The sequence below is a fragment of the Oncorhynchus masou genome, chromosome 28, assembly GCF_036934945.1.
Source record: "Oncorhynchus masou masou isolate Uvic2021 chromosome 28, UVic_Omas_1.1, whole genome shotgun sequence".
Taxonomy (NCBI): Eukaryota; Metazoa; Chordata; class Actinopteri; order Salmoniformes; family Salmonidae; genus Oncorhynchus; species Oncorhynchus masou.
In genome coordinates, this window is record NC_088239.1 from 12,790,704 (window position 1) to 12,804,456 (window position 13,753).

General features: G+C 42.7%; 1 long non-coding RNA gene across 1 annotated transcript; it reads right to left on the bottom strand.

The window, feature by feature from the left end:
• Window positions 1–2,639: 2,639 nt before the first annotated feature.
• On the bottom strand, window positions 2,640–5,460 carry LOC135517165 (uncharacterized). The gene is made up of 3 exons (XR_010452002.1): window positions 5,107–5,460; window positions 2,893–3,198; window positions 2,640–2,658 (listed from the first exon to the last, which is right to left on the bottom strand). It is a non-coding gene; the product is annotated as an uncharacterized LOC135517165 (long non-coding RNA).
• Between the last annotated feature and the right edge of the window lie 8,293 nt (window positions 5,461–13,753).

Below are 13,753 nucleotides of genomic sequence, written 5' to 3' on the forward strand. Positions count from 1 at the left end.
AGCTACACGTGTATTTGTCATAGACCTTCACTCTGCGATCAGCCTCGTCTTGGGAGATTATCAGAGAGAGACAGAGAGAGGAGAGAGATTCTTCTGACATACACCTGGCCTACCTTGTAGGTAGAAGTAGCGTGTCAGTAGGCCAGGTGTGTCAGTAGGCCAGGTGTGTCTGAACAACTCCATTAAAGTTTAAGAAATCACTATCATCAAGTCAGGGCTAGACTACTACATCAGATTGGATAACTACAGTTCCAGTGCACGTGTCAGAACAAGCTTAGTATGGAACAGTTTGTGTGTTTTTATGTTTTACCATGAAGTTCTGCTGTAGCAGCGTGTTTACCATGAAGTTCTGCTGTAGCAGCGTGTTTACCATGAAGTTCTGCTGTAGCAGCGTGTTTACCATGAAGTTCTGCTGTAGCAGCGTGTTTACCATGAAGTTCTGCTGTAGCAGCGTGTTTACCATGAAGTTCTGCTGTAGCAGCGTGTTTACCATGAAGTTCTGCTGTAGCAGCGTGTTTACCATGAAGTTCTGCTGTAGCAGCGTGTTTACCATGAAGTTCTGCTGTAGCAGCGTGTTTACCATGAAGTTCTGCTGTAGCAGCGTGTTTACCATGAAGTTCTGCTGTAGCAGCGTGTTTACCATGAAGTTCTGCTGTAGCAGCGTGTTTACCATGAAGTTCTGCTGTAGCAGCGTGTTTACCATGAAGTTCTGCTGTAGCAGCGTGTTTACCATGAAGTTCTGCTGTAGCAGCGTGTTTACCATGAAGTTCTGCTGTAGCAGCGTGTTTACCATGAAGTTCTGCTGTAGCAGCGTGTTTACCATGAAGTTCTGCTGTAGCAGCGTGTTTACCATGAAGTTCTGCTGTAGCAGCGTGTTTACCATGAAGTTCTGCTGTAGCAGCGTGTTTACCATGAAGTTCTGCTGTAGCAGCGTGTTTACCATGAAGTTCTGCTGTAGCAGTGTGTTTACCATGAAGTTCTGCTGTAGCAGCGTGTTAACCATGAAGTTCTGCTGTAGCAGCGTGTTAACCATGAAGTTCTGCTGTAGCGGGGACCAGGAGTACATGACAGGTACAGAGGCTACAGCGCTGAGCGTCTTCAGAGGGATCACCTGTTTGGAGAACTCAGAGAAACCACTGTCCACCGTGCACTGTAGGAGACAATATACACATTAGAGAACTCAGAGAAACCACTGTCCCATGTGCACTGTAGGAGACAATATACACAGAGAACTCAGAGAAACCACTGTCCACCGTGCACTGTAGGAGACAATATACACAGAGAACTCAGAGAAACCACTGTCCACCGTGCACTGTAGGAGACAATATACACAGAGAACTCAGAGAAACCACTGTCCCATGTGCACTGTAGGAGACAATATACACAGAGAACTCAGAGAAACCACTGTCCCATGTGCACTGTAGGAGACAATATACACAGAGAACTCAGAGAAACCACTGTCCACCGTGCACTGTAGGAGACAATATACACAGAGAACTCAGAGAAACCACTGTCCACCGTGCACTGTAGGAGACAATATACACATTAGAGAACTCAGAGAAACCACTGTCCACCGTGCACTGTAGGAGACAATATACACATTAGAGAACTCAGAGAAACCACTGTCCACCGTGCACTGTAGGAGACAATATACACATTAGAGAACTCAGAGAAACCACTGTCCACCGTGCACTGTAGGAGACAATATACACATTAGAGAACTCAGAGAAACCACTGTCCACCGTGCACTGTAGGAGACAATATACACATTAGAGAACTCAGAGAAACCACTGTCCACCGTGCACTGTAGGAGACAATATACACATTAGAGAACTCAGAGAAACCACTGTCCCATGTGCACTGTAGGAGACAATATACACATTAGAGAACTCAGAGAAACCACTGTCCCATGTGCACTGTAGGAGACAATATACACATTAGAGAACTCAGAGAAACCACTGTCCACCGTGCACTGTAGGAGACAATATACACATTAGAGAACTCAGAGAAACCACTGTCCCATGTGCACTGTAGGAGACAATATACACAGAGAAACCACTGTCCACCGTGCACTGTAGGAGACAATATACACATTAGAGAACTCAGAGAAACCACTGTCCACCGTGCACTGTAGGAGACAATATACACATTAGAGAACTCAGAGAAACCACTGTCCACCGTGCACTGTAGGAGACAATATACACAGAGAACTCAGAGAAACCACTGTCCACCGTGCACTGTAGGAGACAATATACACAGAGAAACCACTGTCCACCGTGCACTGTAGGAGACAATATACACATTAGAGAACTCAGAGAAACCACTGTCCACCGTGCACTGTAGGAGACAATATACACAGAGAACTCAGAGAAACCACTGTCCACCGTGCACTGTAGGAGACAATATACACAGAGAACTCAGAGAAACCACTGTCCACCGTGCACTGTAGGAGACAATATACACAGAGAACTCAGAGAAACCACTGTCCACCGTGCACTGTAGGAGACAATATACACAGAGAACTCAGAGAAACCACTGTCCACCGTGCACTGTAGGAGACAATATACACAGAGAACTCAGAGAAACCACTGTCCACCGTGCACTGTAGGAGACAATATACACATTAGAGAACTCAGAGAAACCACTGTCCACCGTGCACTGTAGGAGACAATATACACATTAGAGAACTCAGAGAAACCACTGACCACCGTGCACTGTAGGAGACAATATACACATTAGAGAACTCAGACACATCACACTGGTGAAGAACTATAAAAGGTGAAACATGGTGAAAAACAATAAACGGATGTTTAAAAAATGGACATCTGTTAGCATGTAAAACATGGATTTACAATATCGTTGGCTTGGTGCGTGTGTGAAGTGCACGCTGACCTCTCTGGTCCCTCGTAAGGAGCTAACAGATGTCATGATGTGAAGGGGCTGGATCCTCCTGGACTTCCACTCAGTATTCAGGATGTCTGTACGCTCCAAGATCCTATGACGGTTAGAGTTAAACATACTCTGAGGAGAAAACGTACTGTCAGAAACCTCTCTCTCTGTGTGTGTCTGTGTCTGTGTGTGTGTGTCTTGACCTCGTCGGCCCGTCTGTAGCGTAGCCTCATATACTCACGCTTGACCCTCCTCCCCCAACACACTGGTCCCTTCACAGACCGCTTCCCTGTCAGCACCATGGTCAGCCTGGAACACAGGCCTTTACAATCATGCACAGTACAGGAGAAAAGGCAAAGACCTATGCTTCCGCATTAAGGGCTGAGATTTTCATTCTTATTTTTTTAACACAACAGAACTTTGGACACCATTGTTTGTCATTGTACATGTTGATAAGGGGCAGAGTCTATTTCCAGAGTCATGAACAGTCATTCTAGTTTCCATTCCCATCTCTCTACACCTGTTCTACAGATGCACTGAGAAATTCAACGCCAGGCCAGTTCAAAGTTGGGGAAACACCCCAAACTAACTTCTTGTTTCATGTCTCTAATTCACATTCAAAAGATTTATTGTGCCTTCACTTGGGGTAAAACAGAAATCACAAAATCAGTCTTTGGCTTCCATCACAGGCTCAGTGCCAAACACAGTACAGCAGCCTCGATAATAACATTACTTTAGTAGAGAAGTCCTGGAGAAATGGATGTTGAAGATGGCCCAAATTCACAAGCTGCAGAAATCAAGTGTCTGCTTCAAGACTGCTGTCTGATTGGTCAAAACCACGTACTGATGACACACTACTAGAAAGAATACTGCCTTTTGCTCTGGGTAGAGGAACTAGTCTCTCCTTTTGTTTATCTGCCCTGACATTGTCATATCTGACCAGCCTGGTTGGGCCTGGTCTAATCCAATCAGGTATTCTTCCTTGAGGACACATACACTCTACAGGCTGCCATGGAAACCTGTCATCACACACCAGGCGCCACACTGGATACTGATGTCTAGGGATTCTCTAAGCAGAGAATGACTCGCAGTACATTTACACAATATCACTTTAACCATAGTTACAGGAAACACGAACAACGTATTCTGCTGTCATTTCTCAACACAGACAGCACACCTCATACAGACATGCGGTTGAGAGGAACACAGGGTCTAGCTGCAGTGCAGCACCCCTGGATGGAGAGCAACGGGGATTGTTGTGAGGAGGAAGTGAACCCAGCAGCCCTACAGTTGACAGATCAATTTCCCAAACACCAGGTCCAGATTCGAACAGGCGACCTTTAGGCTATAGGTCAAACTTTTTAAGCCGCTGGGCTGCGGCGCTACTCGAATCTTTCGGTGTTTAACAGTTCGATACAAACACGTTCAGATGTTCGATGAGGGTCTCAATATTAAGACGAAGACGGAGGGTACAATTAACAATCGTATAAGGTAATGCTGTACTACACTAATGCACGACCACTAAATCTCATACTAGTAACCCGCTGCGTAAATTCTCCTAACCTGCTACGAAAAAGTAACTTCCGGTCGTAGTTAACATCGAGTCAAAACCCTCTCAACTGTCTCGAGTTGGGGGGTTTTTTGTTCATCAATCCGCTTTGATGTCATTGCCATCACCAAATCAATCGCTGTCATGTCAAATGTGACAATTTGACAGAATTGTAGCTAACAGTAATGTTCAACGTAGCTAGTATCAAGCAAACTTGCCAATTCATATGAAGCTAGCTAAGTGTATTTCAACCCATCCTACCAAATAATTCTGATTCTTGTGAATGTATGCTTTGACATGACGGAAACTGAGTAACCTTAAGGCTTGAATGGCTACAAAGTTCAATAAAGTTAAACGTTGCCAGGCATGAGTCAATGCGGAAACATTGAAGGAAAACTCATCTACAGCAGACAAAAACACCCGAGTTAATTGGCACAACTATCATATTTACACATTGGCTGGCTAACCGTTTTGCTTTATGTCTGATAACTGCGAGATCAGGCAAGTCCAGAGAGGTGTCAACGAACAGTCGTATCCTTCCCTACCGAGCTGGTTGGCCAGCAAGCAAACTAGCGACCAAGACGGAGGAAACTAACGTTGTGACTTGTTTTTAGTATTATTTGTTTTTCAATGAGGAAATAATTGTATATTTTGACAGCGTATCCTACCTGCAGAGGAGTCGGTCCTCATTCAATGTAGTGACTCGGGATCAACTGGACACACACCGAGAAATAATCTTTCGTTGATCGGAATTACTACTGTTTTGTTGGCTTGCTCGTTAGCAGAGAGAGAAGCGGCTGGTGGTGATAAACTGACATCGCGCATCCGCGGAGTCGACTTCCAGCTCCTAGCTAGCGAAACAACAACACCGGCTCGCTACACAAAACCGGGCGCTTCTCTTTGGTCTGCACTTCCCAGTGGAAATAACACGGATTTATTGTAAATTTACAATTTTATTGAACAGTTTTTCACAATTGCAATGTTTTTCCGCTTAACGACCTGGCTCACCATTCGCCGCCCAATTCAACCACAGTAGCGTCAACGCGCGCCAAACATATGGGCCAATCACAGCAGCGGGTATTCAGGCTTCTCACTGCGAAGCATCACGATAAGTCTGATTGAATCCGGGAGCTGGTCAATAATAGACAGCGCTACGTTGGGGGGCCCGGATTGGGGGACATGTATACAAGTTCCTTTTGTTCTCTCGGTTTTCTTTTATAGCATTGTGTTTTCAATGATACAAATGTGTATATGCGAGGTGTTTACGTGCAACTATTTACAGTTACGACTCCCCAATAGATTCAGGTAATAATACCATATTTAATCATCATTGAGACAATTAGCCATGTATAATTTCAGTAGACATGAGTAGCCTAAATATTGGTAGCTAAACCGTTATACACAAATCAAAGCAATTTACTCAACGGTTGATGTGTTTTATAATGTAGACAACCGTTTATATCGTAAATATACGCTGTATTTCTATTTTGGCCACGGCCTGTAAACCTTGCAATTGTAGAGTGTAGTCGCAACAGTCTGAATTCACTTCCTCTCCTCATCCCCGTTCCTCTATCTGCACTGACGGCTGCGAACTAGACTGGTAAAAACATCCTCCGGTCATAATTTCCCGCCAGACTGGGAAGCTTACAAGGAGAGTAGCCCACTAAGGTATACTAAGGAGTAGCCTCTGCCGAGTCCGGAACAAGCGGATGTTTTTTTTTATTCAGACATTTTCAAAAATCAAACAGGCATAATTCACATATATAAATAACATGTATTTCAATAGACAGAACACGTGTAAAAAAAAAAATCTAACAAATGTCATAAAACAAATCACAGGGTGGTCTATTCAGGAATAATTTTATTTGTCACACATATTTAGTAGATGTTATTGCAGGTGTAGCGGGATGCTTGAGTTCCTAGCTCTTGATATGAGATCAAGGGCTTATTTGGATTTAACCAATTTCAAAGGTGTATATAATCACTTTTCCTCATTTAAGACAATAAACAGTAGTTTGTAAAAAAAAAAAACATTTGTGAATGAAATATTTTGCCATGATGATCAAGTTATACACACATTCATTAGCTTCCCTGTCCTTATAGGTGACCGCATGTCCCGAATTGTGCGGGACAGCCGCATTTTGTCCCGCATCCTACAACCAAACAATCATGTCCCTCACTTTATCAACAAATTCACACCACTAATATACAACAACAACAAAACAAGCCAGCGTCATATCGTCAACCAATCACATTGTCAAATCCATTGTCAGGCGTGGGTGGGTGGGTCCCCAGGGGTGGGTGGGTGGGTCCCCGTGGGAATCGAACTTACAATTTCCCCATGGAAATCGACAACCCTAGCATTGCAAGCGCTAAGCTTTACCAACTTAGCAACATCACATTATCACAAACCATTTGATGTCTCAATTACTGTATTGTTTTTCTTCATGGTGATGGAAAGTCTACAGGTACTAAACTAGATGACAAGCCTATGTACAATACAGTAATGTACATTTACATTAAGTAATTTGTAAGGATAGTAAATTAATACTGCTCAAAAAGTGGTTGTTTTCCATGTTTTCCATGTTAGAAAAATATTTAATATGATGTGGATGTTTGGTGTCTTTGACCATAAACTTTGCACCTTTTGATGTAACTGTTTGAGGACATGGTTGTTCTTTCGAGATTCCATTAGAATAACAAATTGCAGAGAAAGGGACAGAGCAACAACGCTTACAATTACAACAATTACATCCTGCAAGATACTGTTTTTAATTATTAAAACCTCTTATTAAGGTGACAGTCCCTGAAATCAGGCACTATAATTACTTTAAAATATATGTATGTCTACATTACTTATTTTATTGATTTCCCACCATTTTATAAGACAGCCATCCAGACTTTCCTAGGACCATGTCAACGTCCTCTGTCGAATAAACATGTATTTGCCTCCCTCTGGTGGTCGGCTGCATCATTACACCCAGTTATATCACTTCACTGCAACATTGCATAAAAGTCCTTAGAAAAACATATATCCAGCTTGACTGCTTCAAGGCACAGACATGGCAAAGCAAACGCTGAATTTGACATGAGCAGGTGGTTCTAAATACACAACTTTCATTACTCTGCAATAAAGAATGCTACCTACACACTTCATTAAACCTAAAATAAGTAAAGATGTCATTACGTCCGAGGCATACATTGCATATGCTCAGGACGACAAACACGAGCCCTTTGCATAGCCCTTCTCCCCTTGTCTATAGAAGGGACACACACTGTCTAAATGGCCCAAATGTTGATTGAGACATTGACAAATTTAACAGATCTTGACTATCACTGATGTCATGATATGTTTGGTAAAGTAATAAAGAAGGTGAAATATTTGGGGTAGATGTTCCTAAAACAGATTTAAAATTATATATGGACATATAAATCACAGTGCCATCCATTTTTTCACCAAAGCCCCATATACTACCCACCACTGTGACCTGTACGCTCTCGTTGGCTGGCCCTCGCTTCATACTCGTCGCCAAACCCACTGGCTCCAGGTCATTTACAAGACCCTGCTAGGTAAAGTCCCCCCTTATCTCATCTCGCTGGTCACCATAGCAGCACCCACCTGTAGCACGCGCTCCAGCAGGTATATCTCTCTGGTCACCCCCAAAACCAATTCTTCCTTTGGCTGCCTCTCCTTCCAGTTCTCTGCTGCCAATGACTGGAACAAACTACAAACATCTCTGAAACTGGAAACACTTATCTCCCTCACTAGCTTTAAGCACCAGCTGTCAGAGCAGCTCACAGATTACTGCACCTGTACATAGCCCATCTATAATTTAGCCCAAACAACTACCTCTTTCCCTACTTATTTATTTTGCTCCTTTGCACCCCATTATTTCTATCTCTACTTTGCACGTTCTTCCACTGCAAATCAACCATTCCAGTGTTTTACTTGCTATATTGTATTTACTTCACCACCATGGCCTTTTTTTGCCTTTACCTCCCTTATCTCACCTCACTTGCGCACATTGTATATAGACTTATTTTTCTACTGTATATTTGTTTTACTCCATGTGTAACTCTGTGTTGTTGTATATGACGAACTGCTTTGCTTTATCTTGGCCAGGTTGCAATTGTAAATGTGAACTTGTTCTCAACTTGCCTACCTGGTTAAATAAAGGTGAAATAAATAAAATAAATACAAATAAAGTATGAAAAGGCTTATTCATTCACAATAAAAATAAAATAAAAATAAAAACGGCTGTCAGCTCAACTTTATACAACTACCTTTTACGCCAAAGCAGAGATGCTGATTTTTTTTCCCCTGAGCTACATACATCTATATCAGGCCGCTAATACTAGTAAACGCCCAGTGCACTATTTTTAGGGGGAAAAAAATATTATTTTATTAATATAATATTTAAAAAATACATTCAGATTTTTCCCGTGTCTGTTTTTTGTTTGTTTTTTCCCCTTTCAATTAAGACCTAGACAACCAGTTGAGGGGAGTTCCTTACTAATTACTGACCTTAATTCATCAATCAAGGACAAGTGTGAAGCAAAAACCTGCAGACACTCTGCCCTCTGTGGAATGAGTTTGACACGGGTGCCCTAAGTGGTTGGAAATATGCAGAATATATTGCTTTATGTTGGTCAGCATCACAGGAGGTTGGCGGCACCTTAATTGGGGAGGACGGGCTCGTGGTAATGGCTGGAGTGGAATAGTCGTAAACTCAGTTAACTGTCTGGACAATTGTTCCTTTACGATCTGGCCAGGTCACTACAATATACTGTGTTGTAGAAGACACTCGCACTCCAGTAGTCTTCAGTGCCACATTACGACAGTAGAGGTCCCTCAACTAACAGCAAAAAATTGATGATTTTGGTTTTATTGCAGTACCATGGGTTAGTTATAAAAATAACTCTTTGGTAGAAGTGTTGATAGTTGATTTGGCTTTACCACAAATTAGCATTGCATTTCTTAGCAGTTCTGTTATGTACTTTCTATTCAAGGATTGCTCCAGCAGAGGTTACTACGGTTCTGTTGGCTTTGGGTAATGTGAGAGACGGAGGGTAAAGTTATAAACCATCGTAGCTAGTTGTTGAAACAAGTTAGTGTTGTTAGCGTATCACGTGATGTACGGAATGGTAGATAGCTAGCGCAGGTTATCGAAATAACATTTAAATAATGTCAAAGTAACTATTGGAAATGTGAAATAGTTGTTTATACTTTGGCTAAAACCTAGCTTTTATTTTCGTTTATTTAGCTATACAAACAAGCTAAAATTACCCTCCTCTGAGAACAAGCCATCTCGACCAGCTGACACAGTCAGTTATGCTACCAAGCTAAATCCAGGGTGGAGGTGTAATACATCAGACGAGATCAGACAGCCATCCACATAAAGAGACGCACATGGAGTTATTGAACTGGGAACATTTTCACTCAAGAGAAAATTCACAAAATGACTTAACAATTACAACACAATCAGAAAGATTGTAACTATTTCACAAAGGGCAGAGTTTTAATGACCCTTTCAAACATATATATTGCAGTTTTGAAAGTGCCATAACTGTAGTTGACTGTTATTTTGGAGGCAGTAATTGCAGAGGGACACGCTCTACAACATGAATGAAATAGTCAGTGGCAGTCAGCGCCGTTTCAGATGAGGACGGGTTTTTTTGTTTTTAAACATGGCCTTATTTCTATTTCAGCATATTGGATGACTGTCATTCATATTCCATTCACCCAGTTAAATATAACAGCAATAGGTTTAGGCTACTACATGATACTCAAATCTTCCCTATACCCATCATGATGTTGCTACAACCTAGACTATGAATGAAAGTTTACAACGTAAGTGCACACATGTCGAAAGACAAATTCGATGTGACATGGACAGTGACATTCAATACAGCCTTGCACACTATTGCCTGCATCTAGCTGACAGTGGGTGTAATCAAATCAAATTTACTTATATAGCCCTTCGTACATCTGCTGTTATCTCAAAGTGCTGTACAGAAACCCAGCTGAAAACCCCAAACAGCAAGCAATGCAGGTGTAGAAGCACGGTAGCTAGGACAAACTCCCTAGAAAGGCCAAAACCTAGGAAGAAACCAGGCTATGTGGGGTGGCCAGTCCTCTTCTGGCTGTGCCGGGTGGAGATTATAACAGAACATGGCCAAGATGTTCAAATGTTCATAAATGACCAGCATGGTCAAATAATAATAAGGCAGAACAGTTGAAACTGGAGCAGCAGCACGGCCAGGTGGACTGGGGACAGCAAGGAGTCATCATGTCAGGTAGTCCTGGGGCATGGTCCTAGGGCTCAGGTCCTCCGAGAGAGAAAGAAAGAGAGAATTAGAGAACGCACACTTAGATTCACACAGGACACCGAATAGGACAGGAGAAGTACTCCAGATATAACAAACTGACCCTAGCCCGCGACACAAACTACTGCAGCATAAATACTGGAGGCTGAGACAGGAGGGGTCAGGAGACACTGTGGCCCCATCCGAGGACACCCCCGGACAGGGCCAAACAGGAAGGATATAACCCCACCCACTTTGCCAAAGCACAGCCCCCACACCACGAGAGGGATATCTTCAACCAACAATTTACCATCCTGAGACAAGGCTGAGTATAGCCCACAAAGATCTCCGCCACGGCACAACCCAAGAGGGGGGCGCCAACCCAGACAGGATGACCACATCAGTGAATCAACCCACTCAGGTGACGCACCCCCTCCAGGGACAGTATGAGAGAGCCCCAGTAATAGGGTTAGAGGCAGAGAATCCCAGTGGAAAGAGGGGAACCGGCCAGGCAGAGACAGCAAGGGTGGTTCGTTGTTCCAGAGCCTTTCCGTTCACCTTCCCACTCCTGGGCCAGACTACACTCAATCATATGATCCACTGAAGAGATGAGTCTTCAGTAAGGACTTAAAGGCTGAGACTGAGTTTGCGTCTCTGACATGGGTAGGCAGACCGTTCCATAAAAATAGAGCTCTATAGGAGAAAGCCCTGCCTCCAGCTGTTTGCTTAGAAATTCTAGGGACAATTAGGAGGCCTGCGTCTTGTGACCGTAGCGTACGTGTAGGTATGTACGGCAGGACCAAATCAGAGAGATCGGTAGGAGCAAGCCCATGTAATGCTTTGTAGGTTAGCAGTAAAACCTTGAAATCAGCCCTTGCTTTGACAGGATGCCAGTGTAGAGAGGCCAGCACTGGAGTAATATGATCACATTTTTTGGTTCTAGTCAGGATTCTAGCAGCCATATTTAGCACTAACTGTAGTTTATTTAGTGCTTTATCCGGGTAGCCGGAAAGTAGAGCATTGCAGAAGTCTAACCTAGAAGTGACAAAAGCATGGATTAATTTTTCTGCATCATTTTTGGACAGAAGATTTCATATTTTTGCAATGTTACGTACATGGAAAAAAGCTGTCCTTGTTATGGTCTTGATATGTTCTTCAAAAGAGAGATCAGGGTCCAGAGTAACGCCGAGGTCATTCACAGTTTTATTTTAGACGACTGTACAACCATTAAGATTAATTGTCAGATTCAACAGAAGATCTCTTTGTTTCTTGTGACCTAGAACAAGCATCTCTGTTTTTTCCGAGTTTAAAAGTAGAAAGTTTGCAGCCATCCACTTCCTTATGTCTGAAACACATCCTTCTAGAGAGGGCAATTTTGGGGCTTCACCATGTTTCATTGAAATGTACAGCTGTGTGTCATCCGCATAGCAGTGAAAGTTAACATTATGTTTTCGAATGACATCCCCAAGAGGTAGAATATATAGTGAAAACAATAGTGGTCCTAAAACGGAACCTTGAGGAACACTGAAATTTACAGTTGATTTGTCAGAGGACAAACCATTCACAGAGACAAACTGATATCTTTCCGACAGATAAGATCTAAACCAGGCCAGAACTTGTCCGTGTAGACCAATTTGGGTTTCCAATCTCTCCAAAAGAATGTGGTGATCGATGGTATCAAAAGCAGCACTAAGGTCTAGAAGCACGAGGACAGATGCAGAGCCTCGGTCCAATGCCATTAAAATGTAATTTACCACCTTCACAAGTGCCGTCTCAGTGCTATGATGGGGTCTAAAACCAGACTGAAGCAATTCGTATACATTGTTCGTCTTCAGGAAGGCAGTGAGTTTCTGCGCAACAGCCTTTTCTAAAACTTTTGAGAGGAATAGAAGATTCAATATGGGCCGATATAAAAAACTATTTTCTGGGTCAAGGTTTGGCATTTCAAGAGAGGCTTTATTACTGCCACTTTTAGTGAGTTTGGTACACATCCGGTGGATAGAGAGCCGTTTATTATGTTCAACATAGGAGGGCCAAGCACAGGAAGCAGCTCTTTCAGTAGTTTAGTTGGAATAGGGTCCAGTATGCAGCTTGAAGGTTTAGAGGCCATGATTATTTTCATCATTGTGTCAAGAGATATAGTACTAAAACACTTGAGCGTCTCTCTTGATCCTAGGTCCTGGTAGAGTTGTGCAGACTCAGGACAACTGACCTTTGAAGGAATACGCAGATTTAAAGAGGAGTCCGTAATTTGCTTTCTAATAATCATGATCTTTTCCTCAAAGAAGTTCATGAATTTATCACTGCTAAAGTGAAAGTCATCCTCTCTTGGGGAATGCTGCTTTTTAGTTAGCTTTGCGACAGTATCAAAAAGGAATTTCGGATTGTTCTTATTTTCCTCAATTAAGTTAGAAAAATAGGATGATCGAGTAGCAGTAAGGGCTCTTCGGTACCGCACGGCACTGTCTTTCCAAGCTAGTCGGAAGACTTCCAGTTTGATGTGGCACCATTTCCGTTCCAATTTTCTGGAAGCTTGCTTCAGAGCTCGGGTATTTTCTGTGTACCAGGGTGCTAGTTTCTTAGAAATGTTTCATTAGTTGGACTAATGATTAGTCCAACAGTTGCAAGCAAGAGTTTATTGGACAAATTCATGTAGGTTTATCCCCATTTGCTTCTGTTTAAGCAAATGTTTAACAGAATCAGCAGAATGAATACACCTCTGATCACACGTAAACACAGTCCAGTTTCATAGCAGCCACGTTGTATTCCTTCTTGCATCTACTTTATGCGTTCCTTTCACCTCTTCCTTTCACTTGTGGACTCCAATGCACAACACATCAGCTCTATGTGACCTTGCGAAAAAACCTTGAACAAGCCAAACCACTAAACAGCCTACATCGTTGTCACCATATTTGCTGAAGTAACGTCATAGCTAATAGAACTAACCCGTTAGTACACCCGCTAATCATGCAGTAACGTTAGTGTCGTCATTAAGCAGTTACACTGGCA